The sequence below is a fragment of the Hetaerina americana genome, unplaced genomic scaffold, assembly GCF_022747635.1.
Source record: "Hetaerina americana unplaced genomic scaffold, ioHetAmer1.1.p SCAF_4, whole genome shotgun sequence".
Classification (NCBI taxonomy): domain Eukaryota; kingdom Metazoa; phylum Arthropoda; class Insecta; order Odonata; family Calopterygidae; genus Hetaerina; species Hetaerina americana.
In genome coordinates this window covers 24,213,101-24,235,792 of record NW_027286985.1, presented here as the reverse complement: position 1 = coordinate 24,235,792, position 22,692 = coordinate 24,213,101, and the positions used below count along the sequence as shown (strand labels likewise).

At 39.4% G+C, this 22,692-nt stretch overlaps 1 protein-coding gene and 1 non-coding gene across 2 annotated transcripts in view; both read right to left on the bottom strand.

Moving 5' to 3' along the window:
• The window catches only part of LOC139692108 (uncharacterized), a 140,920-nt gene that overhangs the window by 101,151 nt on the left and 17,077 nt on the right, over positions 1–22,692 (bottom strand). The window lies entirely within an intron of this gene.
• TRNAK-CUU (transfer RNA lysine (anticodon CUU)) lies at positions 3,213–3,285 on the bottom strand. Its single transcript has one exon. It is a non-coding gene; the product is annotated as a tRNA-Lys (tRNA).

The following is a 22,692-nucleotide window of genomic DNA, read 5'->3' as shown; positions in this document are numbered from 1 at the left end:
CTGATCCAGTTCTTAAAGCTGGAGGTTTCTTTGAAACTGAATTTGACCCACCTAGTAACGACTGAGAACGCTAATATTTTCCTCTAATGCAGGTCACCTTCCACTTCGTAAGAATATCCATTCCGAAGGGTATACCGTTCGTCGACATTCATTGGGAGCAAGAATGCGTCAAAGAGAGCCTTTTCAGTGTCCTATTTTTTTTCCTTTCACTCATTTTTCCTTTCCCTTCAGGAAGAAACTGACCGACCGCCGTCCGAGATCCATGAAACCATTTAGTTATCTCCTTTTAGATGGATCGGCGATTATTATTATGGTCACCCTGAAGCATTATCTGGTTATTACATGATCCTATGCTTCCGCGGTTTTTGTACCGCGAAGAAAAAGCTCTCCGGAGTAGACGTAAGGTATAAGGTCATCTATGACCAATAAAAATTCATGATGATTTATTATTTTACATTTTATAATATTCTCACCTTTTTTTCACGAGAACTTATGTGAAAGGGAAGTTATTAATCGTTACCTGGTGACGCAATTATTTTTTGCCGTCGTTTAGTACGGAGCACGGAGCCTCCTTCTCTCCTCCTCCGGGCCTTTCGGAGCACGGAGGCAAAATTGTTTTTGTCCCTCGAAGCGAACGTAGTCGGGGAACTGTAGAAGAAGGTATTGAATGCGTGACGCAGGGGATTCTACGGAAAACCTAAGTGCGGATAGTAAAATCAGAGTCGGGGAGCCCTGGGGACGGTCCGGAGCGTCTTCCTCCGGAGTGGAAAGAGAAAGTGAGGCCCATGGGCGAGGGGAAGTGGGAGGGGAGTGTGAGACATCCAAGGAGAATGGGAAGGAAATGTTCATCCCTCTGGGTCGAAATTTGGTCGGTGAGGACGACGTGAAGTGCGCATATAAATGGGTGTACAACCGCAGAGATCGGATCACCATGGTTGGGGGAGAAGGGAAGTGGCGTGGAGGGAAGTGTAGAGGGAAAGGTGGGAGGGAGAGGTCGGTGGCTCCCTCGTGGCAGACTGGGGAGTAGTGGTGGGACGAGGTGGGCGGACGGTGCGTGAAGAGCGGTCGGCGGCGACGAAGATCCTCCTTCTCTTGCCGTGACTACTTCCCCATTTTTGGGTTTTCCCTCCCCCTCCACCCACCCCCCGTGCCATGCGCATGCATCGCACTCGTGTGAGGATCTCGAGTCTGGGGGTGTGGGAGACGCGCCGTGAAGCAATGACCTTAATAGGTCCTCGCTGATGAATAAGATATGGTCACCGTAAAGAGGCTTGGGCAATGAGAAATCTTTTTGTGTGGTCGGATTCTTTTTTAGAAAACTTTGGACGGGTTGAAGGAGGAGGGAAGGGAGGTCCTAGACTGGCGGTAAAACTTCCGGGAAAAGTGTTGTTATAATGAAATTTTAAAAGTTGCGAGTTAACGGTTTTGCGGTTGAGTAATATGTGATGGTTCTATCTTGAATTTAATGAAGCTCTTCACAGATCTATGATTGCGTCGATTATCGAAGGAGGCAATTACAGTCATTCGATGCGATCAATTACACCGTCGTTTTTCATTTTTTTCCTGTGCATTGGATGTACCGACATGTTGCTGGCCACGAATATAAGTATTTTTTCAGATAGCGTGTAAGCCTGGAAAGCATTCAATTAAAATATAAGAAAAGTGCCTGGAATCATGCCCTTATTATGATACTAGAGAGATTTGTCTTTCATGAAACTAGTTATGAAATTGGTCTTATAAAAAAATCGAGTAATTGTATCCGTTCGTATCTGCAGGGGATTACAACTTTGTGTTACAAATGTGTAATAAGTACCTATCTAATTGATGTCATGTGTAGTGACTTTGTGGAAACCGAGATAGCTATAAGTATAGTACATGTATTTCAAACGGAAGGAAATTATGTTAAACAGTTGGATAATTATCTCATATATTTGTAATGTGTCATATCTCATATTTCCGCCAAATGTATCAGGTGAACATGGTTTAAAAACTTAATAACATTTTCCTGTAACGTAAGTTTTATGCAAAAAGTTGATCGATTAGCTCAAAGATAAGATATTGTTAAAGAATTTTTCATTCTTGGCCGCATTAATGAAATTAATATTTAGTCAGGTTGTCTTGTGGCATAAAACTTAAGTACATGGACTTGGTTCAAATGTTTACCCAAGCACAACGATAATAGTAAAGCCTGCACTTAGATATAAGACATCTTAGACAATTTATTTATGTTAGTACCCTGAAAACCATCGCTAGGGTGTGCAGCAGGGGGTGAATACACACCAGACTTATTTTTACACGAATGCGCCCTATACTTAATCTCTCTAATTTCACTGACATGATTCCGCCTACCGTTGTACGATGGGGTCATTTTTCAACATCACTGATATATGATACACCATAGTGTATTGTTGTATATTTTTATTACATTATTCATTTGAATTTATAGTCTAAAGCTCGGCGATTTTTAAAGTACAGGTATGTTTTTGAAGTTATAACAAACAAATGTTTAGAGCAATAAATTACTTTGACGTTGCTCAATAAAACTAACCGTACATTTATCAAGTGTTCATACTTCCTATCCGATTTCAACAACCCTTAAGAGCCGAAAAGGATTTTATAATGCAATTTTTGATGCATGTTATGACCTTGTTGATGTTATATTACAGGTGTATATCAATGTGATGCAAGGATTTATCCACGCATGACTACTATTTCGATATTTTTCAATATAATTAAAGGTTTGCATCTGAATGACTCTTTGCTGAACTCCCAACTCTTCGAGGCAACGACGGGTTGTCCAAACACTCGGGAGGTCTGATCCCAGCGTCCTCCATTTGAGGTGAGATCCCTCCCCCACCCTGCGAGCAACGCGAAACGGGGAATTCGATCCCTCGTCCCCCTTCCCTCTCCCCCTGGTGTCAAAGGCGGCGGAGAAACATTTGCGTCGCGAAACCTCCCCCCCCCCCCATCTCCCCGCCCACCGACAGCTCCGTGTTTCTCGCCATACGCTGCGAGGCCCTCTTTCTTGCTCAAGGAACTTTCAACGTGTACTGCAAAAAGCCGTCCGTTTACTACAGCGGTGAGTACATACAGTATTAGATCATAATTTCGTATATCTGATGAAAGAAGTTTCAAAATAATGAATGTTAGTATGTAAAAATGTTACATCTACATAATACCGCGTAAGTCGCATATAGCGAGAGGAAAAAGTTCGCCCAACGTGGGGCTCGAACCCACGACCCTGAGATTAAGAGTCTCATGCTCTACCGACTGAGCTAGCCGGGCTTATTTTCCTGGAGTAATACCAAAACATTAATTTAACGGAAGTTTAGTTTAACGTGAGTTTAACGTAAGACAGTCGCTCGAACGACATGTTTTACGTGAGTTTAGCTTGACATGAAACCCGGTTGTTCTTCCCTGAAGAGTATCAACGGGAACCTGATAATTGTCTTGATTCAATGAAGCAGCTGGACAATCACATTGGTATTCTATTTTAGCTCGGAGCGAGGTTGAAACGAATATCGTGGTAAAGAATATTTTCCTACGTATTTGGCGAAGACAAAAGTAGACGGAGAAGAACTTGAGATTAGAATTGTATAGTATTATAGAGTTGGATATTTTTTCCGTCGAGAATTACCTATCTTAGAATTCGTGCGAGATGAGCAGTTTTCAAAGATTTTGCTTTGGGATTTCTGGTAACAATGATGTTCAATTGGTATCGAGCCTTGATTTTCAGGAAAAGCCCAAAACATACCCCACCACGGTTGAACTATCAGCATTCGTATTTAATGTCCGTATGATGACAGGTAATTTGCCCGCATCGTAGTTTTCTTCACATAACTCGTCCGTGCATAAATATGTAATTCAATAAGCAGCGATTGTTTTGGCACGCTACCCCCGTTCTCCACTCCCTTTCAGGCCTTCGCCATCGTCTCCCTGATGAGACCCAGTGGTATCCCCGCTCCAGGCGATCTTACGCGTTTCCCGTTTTGTGATGCTGCCGGAGACGACCTTCGGCGCGGTGAATCACCTCTTCCCACTCTTGTCTTCTTCCTCGAAGACCATTCGACCTCAAACCCGGCGTCCTTTAAGCGGCAACCTCATCGCCAATATCTCCGCCGCCGACGTTGTGAATGGGGAATCCCTTCATCTTTTCTCCTCAGGCTCTCTCTTTCACCCCCTCTCCACTCTCTTCTCACCGTCTCGTCATTCGTCGCTCACAACTCCCGTCCCACCTGCTCTGGCACCTTCCACCGATTCGCCTTGCCCCTCGCTCTAGCATCTCTTTCTCGCGGTGATGTTATTAATAGTGACCGTGTGATTCATTCGTGAGCGTAACTCGGCGTGTTCGTAAATATGCTTCCTCGGATCCGGAATGAGGTTCTCGGATGGAGAAAACTCCACCAAAATGTCGAAATTCCTCTCCACCAATGCGTTGGCCGCCCAACTTAGCTTCTTTTAACGTTCGAAGGGCCGGGAATGTGAACCTCCTGGAAGGACTGGATGCTCCGATTTGACTCATTGCGTTACAATGTCTCTATTTTGCAATTTTAAGTTGACTTCCTTTGTACCGCGAAACTACGAGGGTCATCCGGAAAGTAGTACCCGTTCGTGAAATAAAGACACAAAAGTAAATATTAACAAACATAAAAAAATTTATTTGAAAGAGGATACTTTAAACTACTTCTCAACATAATCTCCAAGCAAATTAAGGCATTTGTCATAACGTGTGACAAGTTTCTGTATTCCTGCTGCATAGTCCTTCGCCGCCAGCTCATTGAGATACGCGAGGGACCCATCTTGCACAAATTTTTGCATAATGCAGATGGTGTTTAACAATTTCATGAACAATTGTTCGAGAAACATTGGGAAAATGCTCACAGATGTCATCAATTGTGACGCGCCGATCGTTCCTCACGAATTCGTCAACTGAGCTCACCAGTTGGTCTGTAATGACAGACGGTCTCTCCGAACGCTCATCGTCGTGTGTGTTCCCCCTCCCCATGTTGAAGTTGCGACACCACCGCCGAACAGACGACTCGTCCATTACATTGTCTCCATACACCTCCTTTAATTGGCGATGAATATCACATGGGCGAACGTTTCTTGCATTGAGGAATTTAATCACTGCCCTCACTTCACAACTGGCGGCGTTCTCAATTTTTTTAAACATTGTAAACAATCACAGAAACAACACAGGCAATGCTAGCGTCACGCAACTTGGCTCAGAGAAGGCAGACAAGCCACTGAAGCTATCTGACCTCGTCCAGCGGCTACTCGCGTCGTCAGCACTTCATGCGGCACGAACGGGTACTACTTTCCGGATGACCCTCGTATGTGCATGTATAACTTATCATCACATGCGCCTATTTGGCTCGAGTTGCTACCATCCCGCTATTTTGTGATTTCTGTTATACTGTGTATAATTTATCGCATTTAAGGGCTAGGGAACCCGCGGGTACTCATAGTATCAGCAGTCCTTTCACATTTGAAAAATCTGAGAAATGCTGCGAATTTGGAGGGAGGAAATAAAAGTTGCCGTAATTATTTATTGTTTACAATCCTCAAATTACAGAGGTGAGCTACTGGATATTGAAATGAAAGCGTTCAAAATCCTTAAAATTAAAACTTAGATGATTATATATGCGTTAAAGCTGTTCAATATATTATAATATAATGTAAATATTAATATTTATAGACGGGAATATTGTTTTCCAGCCAACTTAGTGCGTTCGGCGCTTTAAGGAAAGACTTCATTTATTTAAAAATATAATAAACCTTATACCTTCTAAATATCCAAGTATCAAGACAATCAAAAATGATAATAGGAATGCTAGGAGTCTAGCATCATTTATGATGATACAGCAAAAGAGGCATAAGACAAATGAGTCGAAATGGCGCGTCCAAACCTTCTAGTTTTCACGCTTACGCGTAAATTTCATGTCACATGCACGTGAAAAGGGAACTTCGGCTTGTTATGTAAAAAAGTGCTTGAAAGGAGTGCTTTTGGGGTGCTATGTCATCGTTCGTTCAAGAAATATTTCGTGATTTATGATATGAAGTAATAGGTAAAAATGAGAGTTCACCCTGACTGTTTTTCATGAAACCTCCTTTTGCTGAATAATATAATAAATATGTCACTTATACTTCGTTGTGCTATATTTATGACCCGACATCAATAGTAAGCAAATACTTAAGAGATGGAGGCTGTACTTTGTTCCAATAAGGGAACATAATGGTACTAATACCATTGCTAATTGGTACCTGTGCTCTTGTTATGTGATAATTGTAATCATAATGACTCCTCCCCCCTTTCTTTCAATGAGCTTTTTATGCATTACTCATCAATGCCGTTTTTGCTTGATGATAATATTGATATAAACTTAATGTAGATATTCTAATGATGAGCTAAGAGCAATACGACAAAATCCCGATTATAATGTCGTTTTTTGTCCGGTTAAACAGGTGTAAATTTCTTCCGATTTATGATCCGATCCAACATCGACAGTTGGCTCCCGAAAAACGTTTCTCTTCGACACAAGGTGGGGCTTAATTCAATGATAGTTGTAGGTCAGTATCTTCATCCGGCTCATTTCTCCCTTTCTGACGGGCCGCCAGCGATAAATTTTCATTTTAGAGGCCAATCACCCATTCCTGGCGCCCATAAAAAAGGACGAGCGTATCATTCCTTTTTATATACGACCTGAAATCGCTGGCTGGGAAAACCTCAAACCATGGGGAGAAGCAGGGAATACCGAGAGAGGTACGGGCGTTCGCGACATTCAGGTTCTTTGCATCGGCTCACCTAGCATACCCCCTCATAGTCTTAGCGATGGCAGCCGCACTCCCACCCTAACACCCCTTTCTGTGAGAAGTCAGGGTTCATTGGGGGATAGCGGGGGAGAAGGCATTAGAAACTCCATAAAACCTCTTAAGGCGGGAATTTTCATGCATGAACAAATATTTTTTATCACTATTTTTTTAGTAGAAAGCTGGAAATTATTCTAAGTTTAATTCGTCGCAATTATTTATGAGCGACAGCGGATCCTGCAGTGGTTGATTTTCGGATTATGGAATATAAGGTACTTAAAAATAGTAGCGACCATATAACTCACATTAATTTTCAATTTATGTAAAAGAAATAATATTCCGCAAGAGATGAGGAATGATTCCCACTCTCTCTTTTTGGATCGACCCCTGGTCGGAGGTCATGCGCTCAAGAGACAGCGTACCCAAATGGTTTGGCCGAAAATTGCAGTTTCATGCAAGAGGATATAATTCAGTCGCAAAAAAATCTCTTTTAATTATTTTTTTTTAACTTTCCCTGCTGTTGAAATATTTAGCATGTTCCGGACAACCATCTGGGATCCGTAGGGGAAGGGGGCGATCCCTCGCCCACTTCGCCCACACGCCTCCCATCCCAACTGGTATCAACCCCACTGATCGATCTGGCCGGTCTTAATTCGTACCACCACACCAGTGTAGTTCCACCGGTGGCCCAACCCCATTCGTCCCCTCCACCTCACCAAGAGTGAGAATGAGATACTCAGTATTTTTTGCACGCATGTCGTCTCCCTCGCCCGGTGATCATCCTTTCTCTATCTTTCTCCCCGCCTTCTGTCTTACCAGGAGGATAGCGGCCGAGGCAGGCAGGGGAGAGTGAAAACTTTCACACTGGGAGCTTTATTTAACGGACTTGATTTTATGAGTCTTCTGGTGGGTGTTTGTTGTTGCTCGCGGCCAAGTAATTGACGACGCAAAGACGATGCCCCTACAAATGGGCTTGGACGACGACATGTGCCTGGCTCAAGTCGCGCGTATCACCGCCGTTTTAGTACGGGAGCTGGCACCAAAAGCAGACTGTGGCCGAGAAACAAACATGCATGCTTCTGATGAGAGAAGAGAGACTGTTAGAACATTATGGTTTCCCTGGATATTTTCCCATAATTTGTCGTTGAAAATTCTGGAAGGAAATGGAATAGAACCTAGCGAGTACTTGAGTAAGCTGGGATAGAAACGTGATGCTGTTTTGACCAAAAAGCAATGGCGAAGCTTTCAGAAAATTATGCCTTCTAACTTATTTCAAATTCGTTTTGATCACTCATGGTCAATTTTGCTAAACGAAGCACCATTCTTAATTTTTGATAAAACTAAACCTTTTCAAATGAAAACTTGAAGAGTTCATAAACATATTGCCCGATTTCTATGGTGTTTTCCAATTTCGATTCTTTAGTTTTTTTTTTGCTTACAAACGCAGCGATGAATTTTAAACTAATTGTTATGATTTAGGCACAGTTTGATAATAAATTTTTGCACCAGTCATCCTCTTTCCATTGGTATCTGTTTTATTTATGGCAACACTAAATTAGGAATCCCTTAGAGCACTTGCACACCACGTTAGTAATACATTTACACAGTATTTCTTCTCAAACGTTATAAATGTGATACCAGTTATACGTTGGAGCATAATGTTATCATAATTGAATTCATTATTTTTAAGTTTGCATTCATAATAACGGATCTTAGTCATTCCACGTGACGGATTAACTATAGAAAGTAAAATTGAATGCACTTCAGATACGTTAATTAAGTTTGTAGTTTAATTCAACATAACTCAAGTAAAATAGGTATTGTAGAAATTGTAGCAATTACTAAAGTACTGACGGGCATTCCTGGGAAACTACAGAAAGCACGGAGAAGGAAACTGGCACTCTGGTGCATGAATGTCATGTGAATAACGGGGTATGGTATGAGGTGAGCTCCACTTTCACTCATGAATATCAAACTTCGAATTGATTACTATGATTAAAATGAAAGATACTTAGATGTGAAATTAGCTAACTATTACATGCAACTAGATAGGATGCAGGTATTACAGTACGAACACATACACTCCTTCAATGGCGTTGCTCAATCTGACATAAAATCTTTCTTTTTATTCATGAATTTGATATTTGTACCCCGAAATGATTTGTTTATGAAACCATATTTCTTCTAAAATGAGTCGTTTTTTTCATAAAATGAAAATTATTGTACATGAAACATCTAGGCTATTTGGTTTATCAGAGGTTTTTCCAAGGTTTGAGGGGTAGGAGATATCCAGTCGTAAGAGCAAGGGTCTCGGCAAACCTAAATTAAATAGATTCGTGAGGATGTATCATAAGATGAAGAGACGTATTCAGTATCCCTCCATCCCGTTCACCAAGAGGTTTAAGACCTACGCCGCTTGTATGTCAGGAACTGGGTGGCAGGCTGAAGAATGATGGAATGGGTACTTTTGGATTTGGAACGTCATCAAAAAAGACATTATAAAGCTAATCAAACTTAAGTTCTACCTAATCCTTTAGTTCTTTCTTTTCATTTGGATAATCATAAAATAGTACAATACTGTTTTTACATTGTTAGAGAAAAATATACTTGAATGATTATAGTAAAAGTTATTTTGCAGGTATAATTTCATAGGTCTACCGGAATGTGGGACAATGAAGGTATTTTGGAGTCATAAAATGTAAGAAAGAATGTGGAAGTATACCTGTAATTGGGATTGTGATTTTAAATCCAGAATGAAACCTTTTCTGACCCACCTTTACTTTTACCTTCATAAATACATTGCTTGTGTTGCATTGCATACGCATCGGTTCATGTAATTCAGACCGTTACAAATTAATTTGTTACGTCTGACAAAATTTAATGAATGCCAGTTTTCGATAGGAATCCAACGTAGACATTTCCTTTGTATTCCACGTGCTTTAAGAAATGAAAATTTTCCCCTTTATCGTCATTGAATCTTTGATCAAGAAAGCAAATGAAAGGGCGGGCATCTGTATATTCTTGCTAATGGATGCTGTTCGCTTTGGTCAGTTCCTGAGCTTGAAGACGAGGAGAAATTTCCTGCTCCGCCAGCGTCAGTTGTTGAGTTACTCTTTCAAGAAGCCGACAGATGTGGCTCTGACTTTTGTGCCCGCTCGTATTACAGACCTTGCCCAAGGCTAAACACAACCCCATAAAATTCACCTTAATTTTGAAAGATTATAACTTTCGCTCGACCTAAAACTGTAAAACAAACCAAGGAAAGCAAATGCTTCTTTGAGTAAAAGTTTCTGAAAGTGGTTCTAAATTTGGCAGCTTGAAGCATTCTTAAACATTATGCATTTATAAACGAAATGGCAGTGGTAAAACCTGAGAAAGAAATCAGCTTACTGTTGGGGTTGTTTACGAGTAAGTCAAAAATGGATTTTTCAAATTGATTTATTATCATTAAGTCTTCATTTTTGAATCATTTCACCAAATTAACCACTGTATTTACGGAAATTATAAGATATGGTCAATTAATTTATAGAGAGACCATACCGTTGCTAACTTTTAATTCGTTATCTGCCTTTATACGTTCTTTTTCTAATGCCTCAGTAACTCTAACGAAATGCCACAGTCTTTAAAGGTTCAGGAGCATATTTCTACTTCCATGTTTCAGAGGAAATAAAGAGTACAGCGTTTTTTTATAATTATTTTAGTAACCTGCAAGCCACCGCTAGGGTATGAAGCAGGGGGTGAATATACACCAGAATAATGTCTATCCGAATATGACCTTACCCTGAACGAAAAATGTTGTTATGATCCCTTATCGTTCGTGGAAAAAATGTCATCTATCTGTTCTACACTAGATCTCTCAAATTTTATTGGCATGATGTGATCTCTCTAATTTTATTGATTTAATCCAGTCAGATTTCTTGATCACAAAATTAATCCATTATCAAATGGGCAGTAATGAAATATTTTCGATTTTTCTTTAAGCCTTCAGATTCCAATTTTTTGTTGAATTATTATTTGATGCAATCGTTATTTTCGTTCCAGACAATCATAAAAAAACAGCATAGTAGTTATTTCGAGATTTATTTCAAGCGTCTTTGAAAAATTCCACGTTTTTCCTTTGTTATGACCAATCGTGACGTCTGAAACTATAAAATGTATTCCAAGAAGTCTTAATTAACAATTTCGTCACACTCCTTGAAGATTTTATAGTTTGTAGTAAATGCTGTAAATAAGGCCTCGTAATAATTTATAGTAGGCGAAGCAAGATTTGGGGGGTCTCTTGTAAACGAGCAGGATATTCAAACCACTACAGTTTGTGTGAATGGATAAATGGATATAGTTAATGAGATGCAACTTGAAGAAGTACAGATATAAAAATATTTTAAATAAATATTACTTATTCAATTGCAACTGCATCGAAATAACTATAACACGAGCACATTAACAGTTGCAAATTGCTGGGAAGCTGTAGAATAGGGTCGAGAAGAGCACCAGCTGTCATCGACAAAACTCATCAAACTCAATTGGTTTGACTCGATTCATCTCTCAATTCTGTTTTCATTTCTATCTGATTATCCCTTTATGATTTCAAGTCTGGTGCCATTTGTTTCATAATTCCATCCTGATTTTTAATTTGTAGTCTCTATGTAATCTTTTCGGGATACTCCACTACGTATTGAGTATTTTTTATGTCTCAACGTCCCGTTATCCCTGATGAAGTTCTCATCAGGGAGAATTTTGATTCCCACCACACCTACTGGAACAGCCACCTCGGTTGGATACCTTGGTCGTTTCTGGCATGCAAGTTGATGTGAATTGGCTTAGTGTCAAATTAAAAGTGGCTGAATCATTATTAGAATGATGATGGCCTAGAGTTATGCAAACAGTTTATGGAAACAAAACTCTGATCAATCTAATTCTAAGTTTCAAAGTTTTCGTTGAATCAACGTTTAACATACTTTTTGTTAAAATTTTAAGTATGAGCATTTAAATGAATCAAACCTTCGATTTACACTCTGTGTGTACAAGTCACGTACAAAAAGCAATCCGAGCCTTGAGAAAATTAGGATATATTTTTACAAAGACTTCAAGTAAATTTTGGAAATACGTGAGAAACTAATATTGAGGGTATGACAAATAACCATTGCTTCATTAAGATACACATATACCTATGGATTTAATTTATATCGTTCTCTCAATACCTGGCAGCATGTAGAGCGTAAATGCCAATGAGATTTGAAAGTATCATGAATCTATTATTTTATTTTGAATGCGGCCGGTGCTTTAAGCTTATTAATACAAGTACTGGCTGCATCCGATGCGGCGCTTGACCATGACATTTCTTTTTAATTGCGAGTTTTGACACCGTATAGCCTATTTTAATAGTCAAATCTCACTCGCAAAAGTCTAAGTTTTAATGCTGAGTCATTTTACTGAATTGATCTCACGTTTAAAAATCGAAAAAGCTATTGATGGAATATTTATTACTCGATGGTTATTCATATCTCCTAGAGAATTGTGTGGCAAGTTTTTTATTTAATTAATGCCTGATACACATTACTATTGTTTGGTGAAATGGTATCACATTTCTTACGTAATTACCCAATTTAAACAAGCATAGTTGATATTTGCTGGTGAGCTTTGATATAAATTCTGTGAACTTTAAAGAGGAAAAATTAGTCATTAACATTTCTCTTCTTTTGAAGTTATCAATGCACAGATTATGAGGCAATAATCCAATTCGAGATACTACCTTGATCAAAAATTTCCCGGAATTTATTCAGAAAATTAAAAATACAAGTTTATTCATCTAAATCTATATTGTCCCCTTCAAAGTAATCCCCATCGACTGCAACACACTTATGCCAGCGCTTGATCCAATCCTCGAAACATTTTTTATATTCGGTTTTCGGTATGTCCATCAGTGCTTCCTGCGATTTTTCCATTACTTCCTCTCGGCTGCTAAAACGCGTTCCCCGTAATGGTTTTCTAACTCGATTGAACAGAAAGAAGTCACAGGGAGCCAAATCAGGTGAATTCGGTGGCTGTTGGATGGTATTTGTTGCATTTTTCGTCAAAAAATTACGAATAATGATAGCACTTATCATGGTGCAAAATCCACGAGTTTTCTGCCCACATTTCTGGTCTCTTTCGGCGAATTGCTTCACGCAAACGTCTCATAACGCCCAAATAATACTCTTTGTTTACTGTCTGGCCTTCTGGCAAAAATTCATGATGCACTACACCGTTGTAATCCATGAAAACCGTCAGCATTGCCTTCTTTTTTGACTGAAAACGACGTGGTTTTTTTGGTCTCGGCTCATTTGGTGAACGCCATTCACTTGCCTGATGTCTGGATTGCGTGTCGTACTCATAAACCCACGTCTCGTCTCCAGTAATGATCCTTTTGATGAATGTGGGATCGGATTCAGCCTCGCAAATCATGTCTTTTGCGACGTCAACACGGTCTCTTTTTTGCATGAAATAGAGGTCTTGAGTTGGCACCAACTTTGCTGCTACACGACGGAAACCCAAATCATTAACCACAATGTCTTGGGCGGATCCATAGGCAATGTTCAAGTCCTCCGCTATTTCTCTGATGGTTAATTTGCGGTTATTGACCAACATTTCTTTTACTTTATCAATTTTTTCACCGACTTTCGATGTCGATGGTCTGCCACTGCGTTCATCATCTTCGATTGACTCACGACCACTTCTGAACCGCTCGTGCCACTGGTAAACGACCGTTTTTTTTAGAGAATCGTTGCCGAAACACTTTTCCAACATTTCCAACGTCCGTGCGCCACTAAATCCGTTTTTTACGCAAAATTTAATACAAGTTCGTTGTTGCAAATTTAAATCCATTTCTGAAAAGCTAAAAAATCGCCAACACACACAGAGATAGATGTACTCTTGGCTACGTAACTTTTGCAAATGTCAAGTTATGACACTAAGATTTAAAGGGAATATCAACAACAGATGTACCAATTTAACAAAAAAAACAGAACTCAAATCGGAACGATGGGAGCGCCACACGGAGGTTATTCCGGGAACCTTTTGATCAAGGTAGTATGTATTAAGGTAGAGTATGTAAATACATGCATAAGATATATAGAACTTAGTATGATAATTATTTGCGTATTATTCGCTAAGAGATTTTTTGTTACAACTATTTAATTTTTTAAAAATTCATCGTTCATGATCTTGAAACTGATTAGAATTAATGATTGAATGTCAGCAAATAGTCTTCTTTATTAGCAAGCTAAAATATTCCTGGAAATAAGCCTCTGTTTTGGCAGAACTTCAAGTATTGCATGATGATATACGAGGCGTGTTGATGTTCTAAAATGTATTTTTTCGGACAAACTACTTACTCTAGGAAATTGAAAGATCTGTTACTCTTCAAGATAATCTCTCAGTACATGTACACATTATTCACAACGTCAACGCATTGATTCCATATTCTTTTGATTGATTCCATTGTGGTGTCTATTAGAGTCCCTTAGGCTGGGGTTTTTTCCCCGCGTGTAAAACTGGCTGGTCCGTGGCAGAGGCTCCTTAGATTTATTGTTACATAACGCTTGGCATTTATTGAACTGTCGCACACGCGAGCGCTCATTTTTTACATGCTTAACACCATCACATCAAGTCTTGAATTGTGGTGGGCTCTAAGCCACGCAAGTGTAGAAAAAGGATGGCGCCTCTCTTGCACACAGTCCTGAGAAAAAATTTGGGTAATCGTGGAAAGTAACACCCCTCGTATATACTGAGAGACGCATCCAAACTTTAGATAGTGAAAGTAAGCTTGACCAGTGCGGTATAATAAGGAAGACCTTTAACATAAGAAGCATTAGATATAACGAATATTGTTCATCATGAACGCGATCTGAACACAAGTAAGAAATAAAGTAAGTGTCCTAGCTTCTATATCTTTATTCTCCTATTCAGGAGAATTTTTTCATGATCATAAAAATAGCGTATCTTTAATTAGCATGAAACTGGAAATCATACTCCAAATTACAAGAAAAAATATCAAGCTTTAAAAGGTTTTCCCCTTGGTTGTGCATGCCTATTTATATATACATACACATTTTTCAAGAAACTGCCGGGGAGGCATTATGTATATAATATTTTTAAATAATTTTACTTTTCAATCAAAAAAGACCAATTTGTCGCTGGTAAGTTTTTAAAGCTTGCTTTCACTCGAAAGTCACATTCTTTAATTCCTAAACTCTCAAGTGGAAAAATCAGACCTCATGCTCTACCAAATCTTAACACAAGGTAAATTTGTGGATAGGATCTCTAAGACGTCACTAAATACTCCGTAATGTTTTCTAGTTGTTTAACCGTGAAATGGTACTTTTGTGACGCTTAGTTTCTTGAAAACTAATTGCGTACGCACGTTCCGTTTGCTTTTTATCAAATTTGAAGTTTGAATTTTAATCACATAGTCTGCTCAAAGTAACACCTAATATGTTAAAGAATATTTGGGACTTAAACTTTTGGATTGTCTTCAACATCATCACTGGTGATCTATTTATGCATACATTTCCGTGGTCACCGACTTTATTCATTTTCAATTTGATTTTAAATATCAGTTAGACATAGGAAATAAAAACTTTTTTTAATTCCACTAATTGCACAATTATTGTACGAAATCTTATGGAACATCCGTGAGGCGGCACAATATGCTGAAAATAAAAACTGAAAAAATGTGAATTGAAAAAGATCTGGAGATGACAAAATATATTAAAACACGGGTGGCATCACAAAAGTTTTTAACCGTTGAATTAGCAAAATTTTCAAATGTTTTTATTTACTCCTGTTGTGTATTCATTCCCTGCACTACACTCTAGCGGTAGCTTGCAGGGTACTAAATAGACAAAAAAATAAAACACTTACTACGGAGAAATTATAGTGTCAATCTCGAAACAATGAGCATTAACTGTGAAATAGTTAGTTATCTACCATAAGCAACGACACTGACGGGTTTCAATTTTTTACTTTTATCTAGGGGTGGGTATAAAATTATGAAATATAGTCTTCGACAAATTCCAAAGAAACTGCGGGAGGTGCCGCAACAGTAACTTTTAACGGAGTCATCCGCTAATGGTTGGCTTTAACCTCGTGGACAGTGGCGCCTCGCGCACGACTACGAATGCATGTGACATTGTATGTACGGTATTTCGTCATAACATCTAGTTCCTTTAAAAGCCCCAAAATTTCAGAGTTTAAGAGGACGCCTCGGTAGCTTAAGTGGCTAAAGCACTCGACCGGATATTGAGGGATCTGGGTTCGAGTCCCAGTCAAGGCGAATGATTTTTACGCTCTGAAATTGTTGCATTGAAATATAGTCTTTTTGAGGAATTATTGCAAAAGTCGAAGACATGACTTTTTATCTATCATATTTTTGTGATTTTGGTCAAGGTATTATATTGATTGTTCAACCTTTATTAGACAAACTTATTTGCGTCTGGCAGCTCTTTGAAACTCATTCCGTCCACACCACCGCTACTCACAAAACTTACAACGTTTTGTTAAGAATGGCTGGTATCCTAAGCTAACGCTAATCGAAACTGAAGAAATAAAAGTTTCCACTATTGTTTGGTTAGTTTAAATGAACCGCAATAAGACTATTATTAAACCTTATTTTTCGGTGAAATCGTTTGAATGCATTGGTCATATTCCCATTAGGATCATGAGTATTATGTGTATTCCCCTTCAAAACTGCGTAGTTTGCCTCATGTGAATTTCCGCAGGGTTGGAAAACCCAAAAAAAATCTTTTGGAAATACCGACAGTCATCTATCTTTCATAATACTGATGTTATGGTGCTAAGCGCGGTTTGCCAATGACTTAGCGTGGGAGCAGACAGTTTTTGGAGCAGATGGAGAAAGCTGGCGATGAATAACACCCAAAATCGGTTCCTTAAAACTGAATCCCGTAGAACTGGACACCCTTACCCCTTTATAAAGTTTCACTAACAGAGCCTAGCTTTCAGTGAATATTGTTTGGTTCATGAAACAACAGAAATTAAGGAAATATCTTATTTTACTTTTCTCTTTGAGTATTGAGTGATTTCACGAACCAAGCATTTCGCAAAACATGCTTTTTGAAATACAATAGCTGTAGTATCTTTAAACTAAGTTTTTATTTGATGTCAATGTAATGATGTGCCATTTTAATATCATAACCTTGGAAGTAAATCGGCGATTTCAGTAAGAACTCGTCAGAAATGAAATATTAAAAACTTGAAAAATTATGATCGAATTCGTGATTTTCTGGCAGATCGTACTAGCGATGTCTTCTTTTCCTTTTTATGCAAAAGTTTCTTTATATTCAGTTGGAACAAATCTGAGTTTTCCAAATTTTTTTATGGCATTCTATCATAATAATTTGAGAAATTATTTCCTTCTTTCAATTAGGAGAGAATATTATAGCCATGTCTTTATACGTTACGTGCACGCTAATCAGCTCTGCATCAATATATTATTTATATTAAATTTATACCTCGTTTATATTGATGCAGCGGTGGGATGGAACTCAGAGATGACTGTTTCAAGAGTATTCTGTCATTCGCATTTCATAGTCCATGGAAATACGTACAAAGTCAATATATAGATTTCACGGGTGCATGGGAAATATTAGTAAGTATTTGGAAGCGTCATATGTTTTACACATTACTATCGTACGTATAGTTTTCAGTTTGAAGACTGCATTAGGTTGTTCTTATGTCTCACCTTAACCTACTTATGCTTAACTTATGCCTTACCTTAACTTATTTTCGAACAACCTTATGGTTGTTCGATAATAAAAATAATAGAAGTATATATTTATGTGTTAGTACAAAGTAACCATTGAACTGCGTATTGAACATACCATTTGATGATTGTTTCCATTTATGTTTGTTATTTACCCCATAAATCAACCATTAATGCGTAAAATAATGATAGGGCATTGTATATGTCGTGAGTAAAGATGAATTGAACGCTTTAAGAGTTTTATTACCAAATGGATTCTACTTTGCAGGTAACATTTTATTCGCATTACAAGTGGTATTTTTCGGTTTCAGGGTCTAGGATATGTTATCCTATTTGAACTACCCACCAAAATAATTTCATAATTAGCCCAGAGCTCTTTCTTTTCCAACATTCTTAAATTTGCCTCATTTCATAGCATATTTGATTTTCTGAAACTGCATGATGGGAAGTTACGGAATGCCATAGAGAGATACCTAATAATTTTCGACCATGGCTAATTTATAAGGTTGAACAATAGTTTTGACTAACTGTACTAGTATTGGATTGAGGCCGACGAGCGTCATGCTTATCCCGATGTACGGTTGTGGCAGAGGTATGAATCGCGATTGTTCCCAATGATCCCCAGTTCCTCTCTCCCAACCACGAAAGCGAATAGGATTAGTTGTGGGTGGCAATTACTGGAGCGTGGAGAATGGAAATCGAGGCAGGATTTCGGAAACGGGGGGGTATTCAGAAACGCATTGGCGTTTGGATTTGTCCGTGGTGGGAAGAAGAATGGTATTTGGCGGTCGGGAGGTCCAAAGGATATATTTTGGGGGTCTCTCTGCGGTCAGTGTGCAATCCTCCGCGAAGGAAAGGTGGTTGAACCACTGACATGGAAATCTAGAGCACTCCCATCAAGATATATGTCGATGGAAAACTGAATTGAGCATGAACCTCCACACGTGACTTTGATTCACAGCTTTTCGCTTTCAACAAATCTTGGCGAAACAATCATTTTACGATATGTGTGTCACACACTCTAATAGCGATTGATGGTTGTATTTTTTTTCATGCTGGGGAAATGTGCCTTTTTCCTTATTTCTCCAAATTTCCTAAATTGAATTTCGGTTCCCAAATAAATGAGACCAGTTGAGAAAGATGAGTGTTGGGGGGAAAGTAAATGTGTGCGAAAGTTGAAATTTATTGCTGAAGTTAAGCTTGGTCCATATCAAATGCCTCTTTCCTCTCAAGCACATGTTAGCGGGAATGAACATGATGAGATAAGGATGCACGTCCTTTAGTTTTCTATCAAGTTCAGTTTCATCACAAAAAATCTCCCAAGTTCCTCTTATCATCACATCTTTTAAAATATCAATTTCATGCCGAAACCTTTGGTAACAAAGATGGGCACTCAGAAATTGTAAACTGATCCCTGTTAGGATTGTGGGATCGAAACGTAAACATTAACATGTATAAGCGGTTTCTGGGCGCAAAAAAAGCATGTCCATTAAAGGGATGTTCCTTCTTTTCAGTCGCAGTTTGTACGTGTATTTTCTTTTGTGAGCGCGTGCATCAAAAGATGCGAAAATTCAGAATTTATTTTGGTGAATAGGACGTTGCGACAAGGAAATCTTCACGAATGAAATTCTTGTCGACTTCGCATCGGTGAACTCCTTTGGCCAACACCATTGGATAGTCATTGCAGCGTTCCGGTTCGTTGCCGTGGAGATAAGCTGGAAATAACTTCTATAGGAACGTCTTCCAATCTACGACGACTCTGAATCGAGGAATGCAGCCATTGGCCTTGAAAAGTCCGTTAAGTGGTTGCAACTCTCGTTTTAGTGGATGCAGCCACTTTTACGATTTCATTCAGTTTCATTACAATGGTTCTTACGCCGTGTTTCTATTACATGCACGTCCGATCGAGTGAGTGGATGACCTAAATTAGATCCACTGCGAGCATAAACTTCAAATGTAAACGTCGCTGGAAGTAGCTGAATAGGTTTTCGCGTGCTCGTTTTCGCACAGTGTCTCAAACAACGGCGCTTCGAGAGTTCTTTATTTGTGTTGAAATTTTCAATCAACGGCGATTTTTCTATAAGAGGACCCTTTCAAATGAGCATTGTTATTTGATGGATTTCTCTGTCTGATTTAAGTAGGTTCGGCAAAATTTTTACTTCACGTTTTACCGTCTTTGAGGAAAGATATTATGGTGACGGACAATTGGCCGCTGCTCTTTCTCCATGGAGCATATCTTGCATCCCCCTTCTGACTGGATTATTTTTTGCTCTCTGCTTAATATCAGACACTTAAATGTCATTTTTTTCTATAACACTTATGTATTAAAGGGCATCAAGTATCGATAGACACTATGCTTATAATGAATAACGATGGAATTCTATTTGCCAAAAGTGGCACCGTAAGTTTCTCATTGACTTAGCCTGCTTGGAGTAGCCTACGCCTCGTGCAATCTTGGAATGAAAATGCAAGCAAATTATCAGCGCCATTTTTTCACATTCAGCATCAGTTTTTAACCTTCAGTCAAATCGCTAAAACATCTAGTCCCTGGAATACAGCGTCGGTGTGAACCAATATGTTATAACATAATACATTTGCGTTTTGCATCGCGATTTAGGTTTTTGAGCATCACCAAAGTGATATTTGCCATTTAAATTAGACGGGATGAGTATTTTAGTCGGTGGAATCACATTTTCGGCCACTTGAGTGTTCCTTTTTCTTTGGAGAAAGACACCTTGGTAAAGGAATCCTAAAATCCTACAAAAATGTACACAAGAATAGTGGCAAATGAAATACTGTATAAGTCGGGTAAATGCCATTGTTGGGCAGAGGCTCGCATAATTTGGGTTTTCTTGAGGATTAGATTTTCCTTCCCTCTCTCCTCACAGAATTCCATCGCAGCCTCTTTATCCTCTGCGTTTGTGACCGTTCAAGATCTGAGTTTCCCCGAATAGAGAAGACTGATTGTTTGGATTAACTAACAGAATTTTTCCTCATTTGGTAATATTTCATCGATGCTTAAAAAAAAACTACCACCGTTCAAGCTTGCTTAACAGTGGGAAAATCGATAATAGACTCACAGCTGTACTGAGGGAAATATCCATTAACTAACTAGTTCATAGATAAGGTGCTGGTTAGCAATCTTCATGAACGATTGCTTAAGAAAGGGATAGGGGACTCAGTCGTCGGTTAAACGCTACGTGATCAAATAGAATATGCTCGACAGCTATTTATGTCAAACTTTTACTTCAAAAGTAAACGTTAAGTGGTCGTTTATCCGATGAGAGACTTGTCTAAGACAAGGAATCGTGTATGCAATTGAAAGAAGGGCAATCGAATCATGTGCTCGCGATATAAAAACTGTATTTTATTGACGAAGAGGTTAAAACCACTCGCGCTCAATTGCGTTTTCTCCATTGAATGCGCGTGTTTCGCGACGCCCTTTGTGGGAGCGGGCTCAGCCTCTCGGGGAGGAAGGAAGGCCTCGGTGGAGATGGGTTGTCTCCAGGGAGGCAGGGTGGTTTGGCTAAGTGTGTCAGTGGAGCCCTCCCTTTCCCTCCCTTGGGCTCATCGAGACTCATCTTCTTTCTCCCGTAATTTTGTCGTGTTATATAGTCCACCGTCCGTTTTCGTTAGCGACCTGCTCGTTTCGCGAAACCGAAGCGGGCCGGAGATTACGGAGAAGTCCTTTTGTTCCCATTGGCAGGCAATCGTCTGCCGCCGCTCCAGCCCCTTTCCTCTCCCCTTCTCCTCCTCCTTTAGGACGGAATGAGCGTTCATGAAACGGCCTTTCCATCCACGCCCTCGATGGGATTTTTAAAAGAGCAACTCAGTCGTTATTTTTTTTCAGCCCTGCGTTCTCCCTCTCTCGCAGATCTCTTTTGTTTTCCCATGAGCCTTCGGCTGTGGCTTTTACCTTCTCCCTGCCCTCGGAGCTATGAAAGAAAACTCCAGACCACCTGTTCGATCTCTTTTTTCAAGAAAACCAAGTGGAATTCACAACCCAATCGATATTGAAGAGTGTGACTGTGGGGCGACCCGAAGGTCAAGGGGTTCGGACACCCGCTTCGAGTGTGGACGTTCATCTACATCGACACAATGCCCAGCAAAGACTTAAGGGCAGAAGGCCATGAGGACATTAGTTATCAAAAAGTAGAAGAAGGAGTTCGTAAAGGCTGATCTGCATTGGGTTTGTTTTAATGAGTCTCAAGTCCTGTTTCAAGATAGGATTATTTCGTAGATGTGGAGTTGATTTTTCGAGTTATATATTCTATCTTTTGAGACAAGAGACTTCAGATGAGCACCGTTGCAGCTAATCTGTGTTAGCCAACTGCCGTATTCAAGACTCACGCCATTCCCGAGACTTCAGACGCAAGAGTTGACACTCATGAGTGAAGGGAGACCCATTTTAGAACGGTCTCAAGTGAGTTTTGCGCATCCATTTGTACTCACGATTTAAATTGTGGGGGAAAAAAATATCTTGGAGTCTAGCTGTTCGACGTCATGTTTCTCCAACTCTGTAACTTTGGATCTACCCTTTAGATGCACTTTGTCGTTTGAATTGTTTCTCTCGGTGCTGCGTTCAAAATCGCTGTCTGACGTTGGAATGGACTTGATGATTTTTCATCGATCATACAGATGGTGCCATGTGACTTGATTCGTCAGCGCAAACAAGCACTGATACGTACGTTTATTCATTCTTAAATTCTTTAATCCGCCTCTATTTGATTCCTGACTTTCGCTTTGGAATTAATTAATGGAAGGCAAGCAAAATGGACCCAGCTCATCCGAAAGAGGTTTGGAAAACTGTTATTAAAACCTTATTGCAGCCTGCGAGTTAAGATAGGTCTCCTTAGACACAGATTAACCGATTCTACTCTTCCTAAACTTGCTAAATTCGCGATGGTAATGTGCGTGAGACACTAAACCACAATAAACTACTCTTCAATTTCGCGTACTTTCTTCCTAAATTCATTCCGTCCAACATGCCTCCTTGCCTCACTCATCCAACATTTTTACAATCAAAATATTCTGCATTATATTTTTCTGTTTACTATGAATTCCTCCCAACACCCTCGCTTTTTTCCCTACTGTGTACAGTACATCGCCTCTATTTAATTTCC